Genomic DNA, 17,228 nt, shown 5'->3' on the forward strand with positions numbered 1-17,228 from the left:
TCCCTCTATTAACCCCAGATCCCTCACAACCTAGGTGTAGCCACTTAATTAACTATTACCTTCCACGCCCATCCCTCACACCCCACACATCATCATTACACTCCCCCCACCCTTAGGGCAGACTCGTCCTTGAGTCACAACATTTCATAGTCCTTGGACCATGTTGGTGGCCTCCTCTGACGTCGCAGACGAGTCTTCTGAACTGGAGCCCCTTCCCTCCGTTCTTGTTCCTTGGCCCCATGCATAGCAGCAGACCCATCGCTGTGTGGCTCTGGAGGGACCTTACGGGCTCGGCTCCGCCAGGTTCAGGTAGGCTGGTCCCCTTCCCCCTGCTGCCCTGGTCCAATTGCACTTGCCTCTTCTGGCCGATTCGCTGCCATTGCCCACACTTCTAGCCCTGGCACCCCCCCCTCCATCTCGCCACCCTTTTCTACTAAGGGCCGTGGTTGCGGATAGCCACCACCAGGGGGGGAATCTTTTAGCTCCGGCAGGGTACCAACAGGCATCACTTGGTCTCTGCCCTCCTGATTGGCAGCCTCTGTTACAGTAGAGAGAAATGGTTTAAGTCGATTAAAATGCACCACCTCCTCACTTCCCCCTTCCACTGGTACCACTCGATACAATACCTCCGTTGCCCTTTCCACCACCTTATATGGACCCTTAAACCTCCTCTGTAACTTTGGACATAACCCCCGTCTTCTAGCCTTCCTCCAAACCCATACCAGTTCCCCTCTGTATAGTACTTGACTTGCGCTCTAAAGTCATACGCTTGCTTCTGCTTACCCGAAGCTCTTGCCTGATGACATTTCACTGCTCCCACCACTGTGGACAATATGTCCCCTAGTCTAGCCACATATTCCGTTACAAAGGAAAATCTTTCCCCCTCGTTGAGATTCAACATAACATCCACTGGCAACACTATCTCTTGCCCAAAAACAACCTTGTACGGTGTAACCCCAGTACTAGAGTGAATACTACTCCTGTAAGCCATCATCACATAAGGCAACAAAACATCCCAATTGGACTGATTTTCCTCCACAAAGAGAGACAACATTGCCAACAATGTCCTGTTAAACCTCTCAATCATCCCATCTGACTGGGGGTGATAAGCTGATGTCTTAGTCTTTTGAATGTTCAACAATTGACACACCTCGTTGAATAGATTTGATTCAAAATTTCGGCCCTGATCTGTATGGATAGAGCGAGGGGCCCCCAAGCGACAGACCCACTGCTCCGCCAAGACCTGGGCCACAGTGGAAGCTTCCTGATTAGGGAGAGGGAATGCCTCAGTCCATTTTGAGAAATAATCCCCAATGACCACAATGTACATATTTATCCCTGGAGTTACCGGTAATGGCCCTAAAATGTCCAATGCTTCCAGTTCATATGGCCTAGCGGTTACAACAGACTGCAGCGGGGCACCTCCCTGTTTCCCCACCACTTTCCGGGAACCACAATCCACACACTCCCGACACAAGTGCTTAACATCCCCAAACCATCCCAGCCAATAAAAGCGATCTTTCACCTTTGCTTGCAACTTTTGTATTCCCAAATGACCCCTAGTGGTAGCATCATGCAACTGCCTCAAAATTTCTGGCACCAAAGACTTGTCGATAACAACCTGGACTTGGTTTGCTGCATCAGAATGCAAAGGTGGATATCGTACCAACCTAGAACCCTGCAACTGATCCCACACTGATGCATATTTCCACAACTCATTTGGAGGCTGACTACCTGCCCTCCCTCCCTTCCTTTAAAGCAAAAATCTCCCGCAGCTCAGCATCTCCTTGCTGATCCTGCCCCAGCTCATCACACTCCTCCTGACATGCCACTGCCTCCTGACACACCTCTCTCACCGCACATATCACCTCTCCCCCTTTTTCCTGGGTAGCTGGCGGTGAGTCTGAGGTTACTGGCAGAAAAGCGGGCACTCTAGAGAGGGCATCCGCATTAGCGTGTCCCCGACCCGGCCGATGCACTCTCTTATATTGGAAGCTGGCCAGCTGCTCCACCCACCTAGCCAACTGCCCCTCTAAACCTTGGAAATTATGCAACCATCTTAAGGAGTTATGATCTGTCCGTAAGACGAACTCCTTCCCCAACAAGTATTATTTAAAATGTTTTATGAAGGTAACCATACTTAACTCCTACTTGGTTGTTGCATATTTCCTTTCTTGTTTAGTCAAAGCCCTACTAGCATATGCTATCACCTGTTCCCATCCCCCTTCTACCTGGGACAATACTGCCCCAATACCTGCATCACTCGCATCCGTATCTAATATAAAGGTTTTATTAGGGTCGGGGTAAGACAGGACTGGTACAGACATCAAACTAAGTTTGAGCTGTTGAAATGCTGCCTGACAAGCTTCTGTCTATGTAAACTGTCTGCCCTTCTCGGTCAGCTGGAGCAGAGGACGAGCAAGTTCAGCAAAACCCCGAATAAACCTCCTACAATAAGAGGCAAGGCCCACAAAACTCCTCCCCTCTGTCTGATTTTTAGGCACCGGCCACTGGCGCACAGCTTCCACTTTAGCCGGATCAGCTTTCACACCCCTAGCCGATATTATATGACCCAAATACTGCACTTCTGTGGCAAACAAGTTACAGTTCGCCGGTTTAACCTTCAGATTAGCCTGACGCAATTTCGTTATAACCTCATCCACATGGTCCAGATGTTCTTGAAAGGTACGGCCAAATATTATTGTATCGTCTAAGTACACCAAACAAGTAGTCCACTGAAGACTCGCCAACTCTAAATCCATGAGACGCTGAAAAGTTCTCAGACTGTTACACAGGCCAAAACTCAGCACATTAAATTGGAAAAGGCCTGACGAGTGATAAACGCCGTCTTATGCTTATCTTTTGGATCCACCTCGACTTGCCAGTACCCACTGGCTAAATCCAATGTAGAAAACCAGCAAGCCTTGCTCAAACTACCCAACGCATCATCAATTCGGGGTAAGGGGTACGTGTCTTTACGGGTAACATCATTCAATTTGCGATAATCAACGCAAAACCGAAGGCCACCATCTCGCTTCCGTACCAGAACCACCGGCGCTGCCCAAGGGCTATTCGAGGGCTGAATGATGTTATTCTCCAGCATCTGCTTTAAGTGACCAGATACTTCCTCCTGCAAATGGAGGGGGACACGGCGGGGAGGCAACTTTACCGGCTTCGCCTCACCAGTATCAATGTTATACAACATCAGGCGAGTTCTCCCCAAATCTCCCTCTCCGGCACTAAATACAGACAAATTCTTCTGCAACGCGGTATAAATACCAGTCATATCGGATGAGGCAAACCCCTTCTGGTGCAATCAAAATATGTTACAAGCCTATCGACTGTCCAGGGCACAACAGAATCCTCCTCATCCTCACCCAGGTCTACATTCTCTGCTTTCCGACTCACCTCAATACCCGTATGCAAGGTACCTACCCTCATCCCCCCATCATTATATTACACTGGCTAGATGCCGAATCCAAAGGCTCCAACATACCCTCAAAAGCAGCCCCACCTGTATTCTCCACCTTACCAGCAATGATTGCCTCACTTCGAGGGGGGGGGGATTACAGTATCTTCTGGAACCATGACGACCCGAGGCTTGTCCACATCTGCTGGCACAAGGAGAGGTAATAATTGACCCATAACCCGACACTCCTTCCTACCAAAATCCAACACCACCCCATATTTACTTAGAAAGCTTTTCATCCCCTCTTGCATCTTAGACACCGTGGTACGAAGCGATTTTACCTCCTGCCTTAACTCCTCTACCACCCCCAACAACACCTCCATTTGTTCATCCCTTTCTAATTTATGCTCCACCACTCCCCTCACTTTAACGTCAGGTGGCAAAGAAATCTGCTCCAAACTTCTCAGCAACTCCATTTCAGAAGCAAGTTCAATGACATCTTCCAGCGTATTAGGCTTGGCACTACACAGGCTAACCCGAAAATCACCGGTAGCAAAATGCGTAATAAACTGGTCTCTTGTCAACAGATCACAAATCCGACGATCAGCCGTGGGATAAGCCCTAGCGGCTAATCTCCGTAAGGCGTTACCAAATTCCCTTGCTGTCTCGCTATGCAGGCGGCGACGGGCGGTAAAACTAGCTCTATTCCAATCACTACTATCACCAGGTTCAAAACACCTTGCCATAGCCGCTTTTAACAACCCATAATTACTTTTAGCCTCACTCGGCATCCCACTATACATCTCTCTAGCACGGCCAGACAACAGCAAAGACATAAACTTAATTTTCAGAGACTCATCCCACCTGTTTACCTCAGGCGCCAGATAAAATTGTTCCGACCAGTCAGACCACTCACGCCCCACACCATTAAAAGTTTCCGGTATAAATATTGGGTGAGCAGGGGGGGCCACCGGGAGATTGAGAAAACACTCTCTACACGTATAACAGGACAATCAGCGCCCTCATAATTAGGAGATTGTACACTATCCTCCGCCTCCGATATGTTAAAGCTAATTCTAGGTTTCTAAACGGAAAAACCACAAAGGAAAGAAATGATCCCACCGCTGCCACCAGTCAGACCTACAGTGTGAGGTGTAGAGCTGGGTGGCGTTCGATGCCATTGGCTTTAGATAAACTGAACTGTCAGCGCTGTCACTCTAGCTTCACCATCCCTTGTGGAACTGGAGTGCTGACATTTCAGGGACTCCCCATGCCTGCATTCCCACTTGCCTCTCCCTCCTACTTATGCTGCCATTGCCATATCTGCCAGAGCTTGCACTTTGCACTTCATATTGCACTCACCTAACTGTTAGCACTGCCTATAGTCTCCCCTATACTTTGACTAATTGCACATTTTATTTCCCCAACTCCTCCTGGGGTGTGCTGCCTGGAGACCTCAATCTATCAAGATTTTCAGCACACCCTGCTACATGTGACATGTACCCATGACGTCCTTGCATCCAGCTCGCGTTCTGCCTGTGCCATCTTCCATGTATGACCCGCTGCCTAATTACTTCTGGTTGCCTGGCGATTGGAAGGAGAGTTGGCACGGGCTTGTCATCACCTCCCTGCTCTCCGGTTGTGCCTCAAATCCTATGATTTGGACAATGTGACTTGGCACTTAGCCATCTCTTCTATTCGACTCTCCCTGCCGGCCCCTGGAGGTTGGGCTCCCCCTTTGAGTCTGGTCCCTCCCAAGGTTTCTTCCTTCTAGAGAGTTTTTCCTTGCCACTGTCACCTATGTCTTACTCACTGGGGGCTTTGGGTGGGGATGCTGTAAAGCGGTTTGAGACAATGTATTGTTGGGATAACGCGTCATACAAAAATAAATTTGTTGTTTTTCTGTTTTAAAACCAAATGGGAAAACCATAAAATCACCTTTTTTTGTTTCTTTTCTATGAGTAAATTCAGATCTAACAGATACCAGAGATGTAAGATACAGCCTAATGTGAACTTTATCTTAATTTTACAACATTAACAGTCCCAGTCATAAGCTTGGAAACACCCACCCTTAGAATGGTGTATTTTTGTAATATTTTCTACATTTTAGGATAAAATATGAAGCCTGATTTTTTGTTTTCTGCTTTTCGCTTTTTCCCCTTCTGACAGAAAAACCAAAAAACGCTGCTGTTGTTTAGTTTTTCTGATTTCGTTTTGGACTGGAAAACCCAAGGACAAACGATACATGGACTTTTTGCATTTGTTTGGCTTTAATGTGTTTGATATAAACCTAGAGTTGAGAACCTACAGATGTGTGTGTTTGTATGAGTAATCCATCCATCCATCCATCCATTTTCCAAACCGCTTATCCTACTGGGTCGCGGGGGGTCCGGAGCCTATCCCGGAAGCAATGGGCACGAGGCAAGGAACAACCCAGGATGTGGGACCAGCCCATCGCAGGGCACACTCACACACCATTCACTCACACATGCACACCTATGGGCAATTTACCAACTCCAATTAGCCTCAGCATGTTTTTGGGCTGTGGGGGGAAACCGGAGTACCCGGAGGAAACCCCACGACGACATGGGGAGAACATGCAAACTCCACACACATGTGACCCAGGCGGAGACTTTAACCCGGGTCCCAGAGGTGTGAGGCAACAGTGCTAACCACTGCACCACCATGCCGCCCTGTACGAGTAATATAATGTCAAAATTAAATTCTATTTTATGTCCAGTACAAAAGTTAAGCATATCATACAGGTAAAACACCCACATTTAAAAAATGTTTTCATGAAAGTCTGTAACAGTAGAGTGAAGGAACTGACCAGTGGCTGGGCTACTGATATATGGTATGATGATGACCATTGAATGTTTCTCAACTTTTTAACCCTAAAAAAACACACCACTTCCAGAGATGATGATATATATAATTTATTTAAAATGTAATGTTTCCTGGGGGCTGGGGAGGGCACCTGCAGGAGAGAGACAGATATTGATCATGTAAACATCCTTCAGCAGTGCAGTAGTCATACTTCACATTTTTTTTTTGGGGGGATTGTTAGGGGGGGGGCACATGCAGCCATGGTACCTAAGCTCTGCTCAAGTGAGATCTGTGTTACAGGGAAAGGTCCATAGACCTTGTTTATATGCTGCTGTTCCACAGACTTCCAGTAGGGGCTCCATGTGAGGAAAGAGCGAGGGCTATGCTCTCTCTCAAGTACACACAGAGTCACAGAGTAGGTCAAAGAAGCGAAAACAAAGTACCATACCTGAGTTGTTGTCACTGAACACGAAGTCCCGGTTTGCTCCAAACTACAGGTGAGAAAGGCCCTCCTCTAAATTGGCCTCTCTCATGCGGGACGGGGGCTGTAAGGTGGCGTGGACCTCAGGAGCAGCGTGCAGCAGTATGAGCAGCCATGCCTGTGCCAGCAGCACCACTGCCTGTACCCGGTTGTCCCATGTTGGGGACAGGCCAAGCGTCGCGTTGCCATACAGGCAGAAGGTGATCCAGGCCACCCACAGCAGGACTGAGGCCAGGCAGGTGATGAGCAGCCACATGGTCCTGCACCTCCACCGTGGCTGCTGCCTCCACAGACTGCAGGCCACCCCCACCAGTGCTGCCAGGAGCAGCACCAGCACATAAGTGGTGGCCAGCGCAAAGTCCAGCGGCTGGTATTCACAGGCTGGCTGGCACGTGGACATCGTGGCTAGAAGGATCCACTCCGGATCCAACACGGCTAAGGCCACCGCCAGCCCCATCAGTTGACCTGTGCTGGGGCTATGAGCACCTTGTCCCACCCGGCGCAGTCGCAGACCCTGGAACACTAGGCAGGTGTTGCAGACAGAAAGCAACACCCCCCTCAGGACACGCCGGGCGAAGCAGAGGCTCTCTTGGTGCTCAGCGATGTATCCCAGGCTGAGGCCACAGAGCCCAAATATGGCTGCGAGCAGCAGGAGTAGCGGTGCCACCCCGCTGCGCTCCTCAGCCTCTGTGATCTTCCGCAGGCGACACAGTACCACCAGGAGCAGGATCAGCGAGGCGAGGGCCGCCGCCGCTGCCGCCACCACCACCACCAAGCCCCACACCGCATCCAGCTCACACAAGGCCGTGTAGGGCCTTGTCAGGATGGAGCCGGATCCGCAAGGCGAAGCTTCGTCCCATGAAGAGCTGCCCCCCACCAGGGACAGGACGAGGAAGGTGAAGAGATTGATAGAGGGTGCCATCACTGGCAGGGAGAGAGAAAGGAATCATTTAATGGGTTGAAGACGTATTAGTCCATTAAACGCAATGTAGCCTGCTGCTGTGCAGGACACATCACAGGCGACACGCTGAGCATGCTGACAACTGAGCAATGGACTTCTACAGTGTGAGACTACATGCACTTTCTTAAAAAGCAGTAATCAATGCCATGCCAACCAGCTGAACAACTTCTCAAGTAAATCGGCACATTATATAGGTCACCATCATTGTAAAAATTAATTATTATTTAAATTCAGGGGTCTCAAAGAAATTACTGTATCTGGCCGGCCGATATCAGAGAAAAATTAAAACCTTGTAATGTCATTCCAGCGCAATTGACATCCGCCAGTCTGCATGTTTTGCGGTCGGGAGTTTAGCATCTCCCAGCGTTTTTTTTACTTTAAGACCTTTGATCTAAGTGAAGTATACATTTTGAAGGGGAGGCCTTACCTTAACTGTCAATGTCTTTCAGCTTCACTTGCTCTTACAACACGTAAGATGCACTCACAAATCGTTTGTGTTTGCTTCTCCCTTATCAAACAGATTATTTATAAGCCGTGCATCATGACGTAGTACTGCATTTTTACGTAATGGAACGCCTAACGTTCTAAATAGGGTGGGGGCATTAAGTGTAATCCTTTTTGTGTTTACTTTTGAAAAATTGAGATATAACCTTTAAAAAGCACGGATATAATGTAAGAAACTTTTTAAAAAATAAATACAAATAAAAACGAGCAAATGCATTCAATCCCATTTCTTGTAGCAAGTGCTGGAAACTTTGGTGGACACCAATAACGATATATTTTTGTCCAGTAATATTACCAATACCTATGGTTTGTCCAAACCCATGCAGCGCTCTAAGAAACTCCAGCTTCTGCGATTCCCCCTGCAGACCGCTACGGCTGATACAAAGACAAATGCGCAAAAGATGCTAGTAAGATACAGAGATTGGTCATTGGTTAATATTATATAAATACGCAATTAATAATATGACAAGTGGCAGTATTGCTACACGATTAAATAAACGACAAAAACAATAATAATGACTGATAAGTCATAACGCGTTTTTTTCTTTGATGGTGATAACATGTACATGCAGTACACCGATACCGAAATAAGAGAATTAATGCTATTAGCAGAAAATTATTACTGGAGACATAATTGTTAGGACACCCTCGGCAGGGAAACGCGGACCCAGGAATGCGGAACAGAGCGATCTTTATTAGATCGAGCAGGTAACAGGCTTTCAATGGGCCAGGCAAGAAGAATGGTCGGGGACAGAAGGTAGATTCGGTAGCCGGGGAGATCCAGTCCAACAGGCAGGCACAGGACATGGAGACGAAGGGAAGGGGAGACGAGAGATCCTGGGGCTGGCAGGGAAGGCAGGACGGGAGGTTCAGGGACGAGGGCTGCTCTGGGAAAGATAATAAGATAATAAGATTCTATTTGTACTGCCTGCCAATTTTTATATTAGATGAAACTAAAAATTGAGAAATATCTATATACACAAGTAGTTTTTCCTGATAAGAAGGATAATATCAAGACTGTCAGCATTTACAAATCGAATTATGACACATCTGAGTAGCCCAGACTGTCCGGAAAACAAAGCCATACAGCATATGTGGCTGACTAATGTACATACAGTGTAATAAGCTTATAATCAAATGGATTGAAAAACGCTCAATAATGGACAGGATTCAAAGGGTAAATAAGGTGCATCATGTGGAAGAGAAGTTAGGTGGCGTTGGGGTGCATTGTGAGTTTCATCTGGTAGCTAGAAGGGAACAAACAGGGCTTTTGGGGGGGTGGACTTCTCCTGGGGCTACATCGCTCTACCTGTTTGTAAAATGATTTATTTTTTAAAAATCTTTTCTCCTTACACTATAATGGCAGGTTTAGGACTAATACAGTACAGTCATAACCAGTGTCAAGGATTCTATGCATCGCTACACAGAGACAAGTCCAGATATTGAGCCCAAGGCTAAAATTGTGGTTTACTTACAAGTGCACTTTGCTGGGCAGTGGGGGTGTTTGTTCTTCTCTGCTCACATTTTGCCCTCTTATCCTGTCTTCTCCTCCGCAGCCCTTCCTCCTTCTCTCTGTTGCTCCTATATTCACTCCCCTCCAGTCATCTATGTTCTCCTTCCTCTGTGGTCTCTCCTCTTCTCCCATTCTTCAGTTATACTGTCTTCTCCGCTCTCCCTGTATCCCTCCTGTCTTCTGGTCCTGTCGTCTTTTCTCCAGTCATCCCCTGCTTCTCAGTCATCTCTGCATCTTTTCTCTCATTTGTTTGCTTATTCTTTGATTGTTTGTGTTATTCGTTAACCCACCACCCCATGCTGGATGAGTCTTGATGTTTTTTGTTCTTTTTAAAGTTAGGCTTCTTCCGTTTTTGTGCCATATCTTCTGCCCTTTTCTGGTTGCGGCAGTGCATGACACGGGTGGAAAATAGGGTTTATTACAACACACACATCAAAACCAAAAGGATCAGGATGGATCCAAAATAAACAGCACATCACCAGGAATGAACTAAATGGTGGAATAAACACAACTAGAGAACTATATACATACATACAACATACAGCTATAATGAAGCATCAAAGAACAGAAGCAGAACAGGCACTTAAATTCACAGCTAACAAGACACAATGCAGGACAGTGAGAATCATAACTAATAACAAGGACTGAGGGCAACCCAGGAACAGGCGTTACAGTTAAACAGCACTGGTGAAATCAAAGTGGCCTTTCAGCCACATGGTCAGCTCTGCATGGCCCTCTGCTGTTTGCATTAGAAGCTGCTTGAAATTCCCACTCTCCTTACCAACACCTCGAAAAGCCAGGCCTTGCCGTGCCAAGTACTTAACTTCAGAAGATTTTTCCTCACTTGCTGCTGCTCTTTCCAGCTCATCTGAAGGTTGAGTATTAACAGGATTGATCTTCTGAATCCATGTCATCAGTGCTAATCTGTGGCACTGCCTGTCTTTATGTGCACTGAATTTATCCAGTGCCTGTTCCAGTTTCACCTGCCAGTCTTCACAAGAGCTGAATCTGTCTCTCATGCCAGTTTAGACATTTGTGTTACAAATAATTTTGCACAGTAGAAACAAATAGAATCTTATAAATGCTGAGATTAGAGTATCTACGATGCAGGAATGCAGGGGTTTCATTGGGGACCTTTCTATGGCTTAGTACTGTGAAGGAATACATGGTTAGTGCCAGGCGCAAAGGAATATCTTTGATTTTGCATCCATTTGGTAACTTGTTGAAGTTGTCTGATAGTCAGTAATGCATGGTTTAATTATTATGATTTTTTTATTTATTATTTTAAAACATCTGAAAGAATCTGAAATAGAAAAGCATATTTTAGTTTATGGTCCACTGGATAAACACAGACATTACAGACGGTTTTAGAATCTAATGCTGAATGTTTTTTGCTATCATTATTCTGCCTGGATATGCTGTGATTGGTACAGTGAAATCTGAGAATGTGTTTGTGGTCAGTATCATAGCCTCAGACAACAAACCAACACTGTAGCGCGTCACTGTGTTTACATGTGGGAGGGGTTCCAGTTACATAATGGGCTCGTTCTAATTCAACTGTTTTGACGGAGCTCGACAAACCTAAAAAATAAATGCTGGTGTTATGAAAAACTATGTCATATAGCTATATTTGAGATTTATTATAGCCAAACACATCTCGGAGCTCCGAGGAACCTCCTTCTCCTTACATTTGGGGAAGATGGTGGCGCAGGAGGTAGTGCTATCGTTTAGCAACCGGAGAGTTGCAGGTTCGAGTCCTGGTTTCTCCTGACCCCATCAAAGTGTCCTTGAGCAAGACACTGAACCCCAAATTGCTCCCGGCGTGCAGGTTGGCGCCTTGCATGGCAGCCTCCGCCACCGGTGTGTGGATGGGTGAATGTGAGGCATGAATTGTAAAGTGCTTTCAGTTCTCATAAAAGTAGAAAAGCACATTTACCATGTGTGTTTTGGATTTGGATTGTATTGGTGTGTAGTCAATCGCTCATGTACATGCTCAATCGCAGTAACATTTTCACAGGAATTTGGGAGGTTGAAGTGCTAATTCTATGGGGGTGTATTCAGTGGGAAAGGTGTGTATGTAGGGCATGTCCCCCCCCCCCCCCCCCCCTTCGTGGTATTAGATATTCTGTTTCCCCCCCCCGTGTGTTAAGTACTGGGTTTGCTCTTGCGTGTTTAATAAAAGATTGTACTACACTGCTTGTCCTGGCATATTGCCTGTGGTTTGAGGGGAGGTTAATCTGTGTGTGTGACCGTGAGTGACGCGACATGTGTGCTACAGTATACATCCAGTATGTAACTGTATAAAGTAAAACTCACTGTGTAATATAAAATGCAAATGGATACTGTAATATGAAGCATTGCAGTAAGAGGACAATATTACAGTACAGGGCACATTGTTGGATTACATACCTGTTGGCTCTATGAAATGTTTGAATGGTTGAGGACATGGTTGTTCTCCCATCATTCGGCCGACCAGCCTCAGCCATTGTAAGGCCATGATTGAGGACCTAAATATATATATACAGTACTGTGCAAAAGTCTTAGGCAGGCAAAGAAAATGATGTTTAGATTATCCTCGTGTTGGTATAAAACTATGATATGATGCCTGTCAAAGTGTGTCAGCTTCACCATTTCAGAACCTCTGCTAAAATCATCCTAGTATTTGCAGCGACCGTCCAGTGCAGCCATGTATTTTTTGACTTGACCACTAGCAGACCTCATACAGTTACTCAATCTCTCACTGACTTTTTAAACCAATATATCTAATTATTTAATTGAGCTGTTGGGGAAATTTAACAAAATCATGGAACGACTGAGGTGCCCCTGAGGAGAAGTTTGGGAACTGAAGCGGTGTTCATCTAGCCATCCAACTAGATATCAGTAACTTTTTAGAAAACATAAGAAATTATTACTAGTTTTTATTGTGTTACTCTTAATTTGCACACATTCTAATATTAAATTGTATTTTTTGTTCTAAGCCAAAGTGCACTTGCTACCCAGATAAACAGCTTTAAACATTTCTTTGGACTGCCTAAGACTTTTGCACAGTACTGTACTGTATATGGTAATGCTAGATTGATAACTCCTATCAGTGTTGTGTTTTTGGTAAATATGCTAAATTTGCTGATGCAGTCTTCTCAGTTGCCCCTTTGTCCGCCTTACTTACTGTTGCTATGCCTGCTATGTGCTCACTCTGCGTGCCTTAATTATATTATGGTGTTTTATTATTAATTTATTCATAATCATTGTTATTTTTTCAACCTCTGTGTGGCCATAATATTTTGGGTTTTATAGTTACAGTTATGTGGATTAATCTATTTTCTCTGTGTTTTACCATGAAGAACAAGGTGTGACAGGGGATGATTTTGTGGACATTGGGGAACAAGATGTTTACCTTTTGTTCCCCAAAAACCTCAGACTGAGGAAATCCCTAATTTCCATTTTAAAACTAAAGGCAAGTAAACTGTCTGTTTGATAGCAAGCTCTGTGTTTTTTGTGGTTTCACAGACATACTGCTGTCAGTTCATGCTTACTGAATATATCATATTTAGTTTCATGATCTTTCCCTCAATCAGTCTGGAGTGGAAGCAGAAGACTTCCTAAAAAATAAGCAGGGAAGTCAGCGGCAACACCTGAACAAAAGAGATTCAGTGTAAGTATCACACAGTCCTGGAAATAGAAACTAAAGTGGACAGAGCTGTTAGAACACAGACAGTGCAGGTGGAAGTAGAATCAGCAGAATAAGTGGTTATCACATCAGAAATACTGCTACCATTCATTCTGCTCATTCTATGTCCACCTGCACTCCTCTCTATTCTAACGTTTTTGGTGCAAAACTGATATCTGTCACGCCCGGCTCGTACGATCCTCTTGTGTGCCACGCCCCCTGATTATCCACGTGTGCTTCCCTGATTGTACTCAGCTGTGTGTGATTATTTTCGCCCAGTCTTGTGTACTTAAGTCCAAGTCTTGCCTGTGTCCCTGGTCCGTCATTGATGTTTGTCGATGCCTGTGTTCCGTCCTGCCCTTACCCCGAATAAACCCCTAGTTTGCCCCATATTCCGCCTTCCCGCCTGGTCCTTCTACCTGCCTGCCTTCTTTTTGCCCGCTCGCTCGCCAGCCCGCTCGATGGCCCACTTTCCACGGTGATCGTGACAATATCTTTCTTTTTTCTACACAACTCCACCAGGCTGTTATAAGGTCATCCCTGGGTGCATCAAAAATGTGGACCACTGCCTGCAAGGGAGCGGAAATTGACTGGAACCCTGTCATAAGCAAAGTTTGTGCCTCATAAAATTGTTTAGAATCAATGTCTCTAATCAAATAGTTTAATTTCTCTATTTTACCTTTTTACCACATAAAGCACAATGAGCGCTTAAAATTTCAATTCACAAGGTAAAACACCAAATAAAGTGTTTTAACAGAATATTTAATGCAATTTCAAGGTCACAGCAGAGTTGCCCTGCAGCCTCGTCGGCAAAGAGCAGGAAATTCTGAAAAAAGCCTTAAAAATGCTCCGAAACAGGAGGGAGGACCTCCGAAGGTCAGGAAAGGTAATACATACTGTACATAGGGAACCTGCAAGCAAGTTAAAATTATTCAAGCCCCCTGCAGTCAAATTAAATCATGAATGTAATGTCCGGAATACAGACCTAGTCAGCCAAGGCTGAAAAATGTTCCTGTTCATGTTCTGCTTCACTTTCCTGGCTTCTCATGTCGTGGCAAAACTTAATTTCTACTGATTCCATTGTCTAGAAGAGAGAAGGACTTCAGCTTCACTCCAACGGTATGTAGCTTATCTGTATTTATACCTTATCATTGTGTAATATATATAGTCATACATTTCATAATTTAGCTTCTAAAATATTGTGCAGTCACCAGCCCAATTGATATTTTTGCCATCTTAATCCTACCAGGATCAGTACAGTATATGTGCAAACATATTTTATGTGTTTACAGACGTGTAAGACTGCTGAAAAAAGGTGGGAGAACAGTGGCCCTTGGAGGTAAAATGTGTTTTTACATTTTCCCAGTGCAGCTGCATAATTCACTGTACTGCAGTGTCAGGTTTCCCATTGCCCAGCACACCTAATTTGGCTAAAGAACTTGATGATGTTACAATGATCAGTGTGTTGGCCAGTGAAACTGACAATGTGCTGAATTTTGGGAAATTTTGAAATGTATTATAAACACAGTATATTAATCTGCACAATGTAGCAAAACAGTCTGAAACGTAACTGAGATACAGAGGTTATACACTGATCAGCCATAACATGTGAAGTGAATAACATTGATTATTTGGTTACAGTGGCATCTGGCTGTGGGGGGGTTATACAGGTCCTTCTCAAAACATTAGCATATTGTGAAAAAGTTCATTATTTTCTGTAATGTACTGATAAACATTAGACTTTCATATATTTTAGATTCATTACACACAACTGAAGTAGTTCAAGCCTTTTATTGTTTTAATATTGATGATTTTGGCATACAGCTCATGAAAACCCAAAATCTCAAAAAATTAGCATATTTCATCCGACCAATAAAAGAAAAGTGTTTTTAATACCAAAAAAGTCAACCTTCAAATAATTATGTTCAGTTATGCACTCAATACTTGGTCGGGAATCCTTTTGCAGAAATGACTACTTCAATGCGGCGTGGCATGGAGGCAATCAGCCTGTGGCACTGCTGAGGTGTTATGGAGGTCCAGGATGCTTCAATAGCGGCCTTAAGCTCATCCAGAGTGTTGGGTCTTGCGTCTCTCAACTTTCTCTTCACAATATCCCACAGATTCTCTATGGGGTTCAGGTCAGGAGAGTTGGCAGGCCAATTGAGCACAGTAATACCATGGTCAGTAAACCATTTACCAGTGGTTTTGGCACTGTGAGCAGGTGCCAGGTCGTGCTGAAAAATAAAATCTTCATCTCCATAAAGCTTTTCAGCAGATGGAAGCATGAAGTGCTCCAAAATTTTGATTTCCAAATGACAGAAGCGCCTGACCTGGGCTACAGAGAAGCAGCACTGGACTGTTGCTCAGTGGTCCAAAGTACTTTTTTCGGATGAAAGCAAATTTTGCATGTCATTCGGAAATCAAGTACCCACAGTCAGTGATGGTCTGGGGTGCCATGTCAGCTGCTGGTGTTGGTCCACTGTGTTTTATCAAGGGCAGGGTCAATGCAGCTAGCTATCAGGAGATTTTGGAGCACTTTTTCATGAGCTGTTTGCCGAAATCATCATTATTAAAACAATAAAAGGTTTGAACTACTTCAGTTGTGTGTAATGAATCTAAAATATATGAAAGTCTAATGTTTATCAGTACATTACAGAAAATAATGAACTTTTTCACAATATGCTAATTTTTTGAGAAGGACCTGTACAGTATATAATGTTATATATCAGGCTTCCCCAATTCCAGTCCTGGAGAACCAGTTTGCAAGGACCTGTCAAATACACCTACTAAACCTGGCAATTGGCTGGTGAGCTGAATAAGGTGTTTGAGTATTAAAATCTGGGTGCAGACTAGGCCTGCAGGACTGGAACTGGGGAATCGTGGGGAATTGAAAGTTACCATCACCAAAAATAACTTTTATTTTAAAGTTTCATAATGAAATTAATTTGCTCATCAGGATATTCTGTTTGGCAAAGTATTCCAGTACTTGGGTTTTAAATTATCCATCGTAAATCTTTGTCACCAGATGCACAGTAATCATCCCGCTAAAGCAGAACTACACTGTCATCGTATTAAAGGGGTGAGTGTGCACACAGAATCGGTTGCTCCAGCATCCACAGTGTCATTCTCCCAAGTTACTATACAGCAATTAACAATCACTGACAGCCGCTAGTAATTAAATGCCTAATAACCATCATGTAGTGATTGAAAGTGATTCAGTCTCAGCCATGGCAAATGTAATCTTATGCATAGCTATTTAACAACAATAGTATTCCCAGATTGAGGTGAGTACGAGGACAATCTTTTCATAGCTATTTCCTAGCATGGAGTATGGCGTAAGAGGCAAGTTTATGCATGCAGACAATTGCATATTTCAACTGATATGGGAATGCCACTTTGGGGCCAATAACATGCTGACCTCAGTAAAATTCCAGAAGATATTTTTCAGCCTGGATACTTCTCTCCCGTGTAGTAGTTCTCCGCTTAACAGCAACAAGAACTTAACATACATGATGGTACATAAATGTGGTCTGCTGATTTCAGATCTGTAAGCATAAATTACCTTTGTTGTATTCCCTGGCCTTCAGGCTAATTGGAGTTGCTAAATTGCCCGTAGGAGTGCATGTGTGCGTGAATGGTGTGTGAGTGTGCCCTGTGATGGGCTGGCCCCCCATCCTGGGTTGTTCCCTGCCTCGTGCCCATTGATTCCGGGATAGGCTCCGGACCCCCCGCGACCCAGTAGGATAAGCGGTTTAGAAAATGGATGGATGGATGGTATTCCCTGGCCTTCAGGGAATACTTTTGGTTTTAGCACTGTTCCCCTGTCGCTGCAGATACTTTGGCATGCAAGCCAATAACTCAAAAACC

General features: G+C 44.7%; 1 protein-coding gene and 1 long non-coding RNA gene across 6 annotated transcripts in view; one reads left to right on the top strand and one right to left on the bottom strand.

Moving 5' to 3' along the window:
• LOC125725217 (NACHT, LRR and PYD domains-containing protein 3-like) overlaps nt 1-17,228 on the bottom strand; it is a 457,448-nt gene that overhangs the window by 209,217 nt on the left and 231,003 nt on the right. The window lies entirely within an intron of this gene.
• LOC125725254 (uncharacterized) lies at nt 14,410-16,439 on the top strand. The gene is made up of 3 exons (XR_007387391.1): nt 14,410-14,480; nt 14,654-14,676; nt 16,387-16,439. It is a non-coding gene; the product is annotated as an uncharacterized LOC125725254 (long non-coding RNA).

Source organism: Brienomyrus brachyistius, unplaced genomic scaffold (genome assembly GCF_023856365.1).
Source record: "Brienomyrus brachyistius isolate T26 unplaced genomic scaffold, BBRACH_0.4 scaffold63, whole genome shotgun sequence".
Lineage (NCBI taxonomy): Eukaryota > Metazoa > Chordata > Actinopteri > Osteoglossiformes > Mormyridae > Brienomyrus > Brienomyrus brachyistius.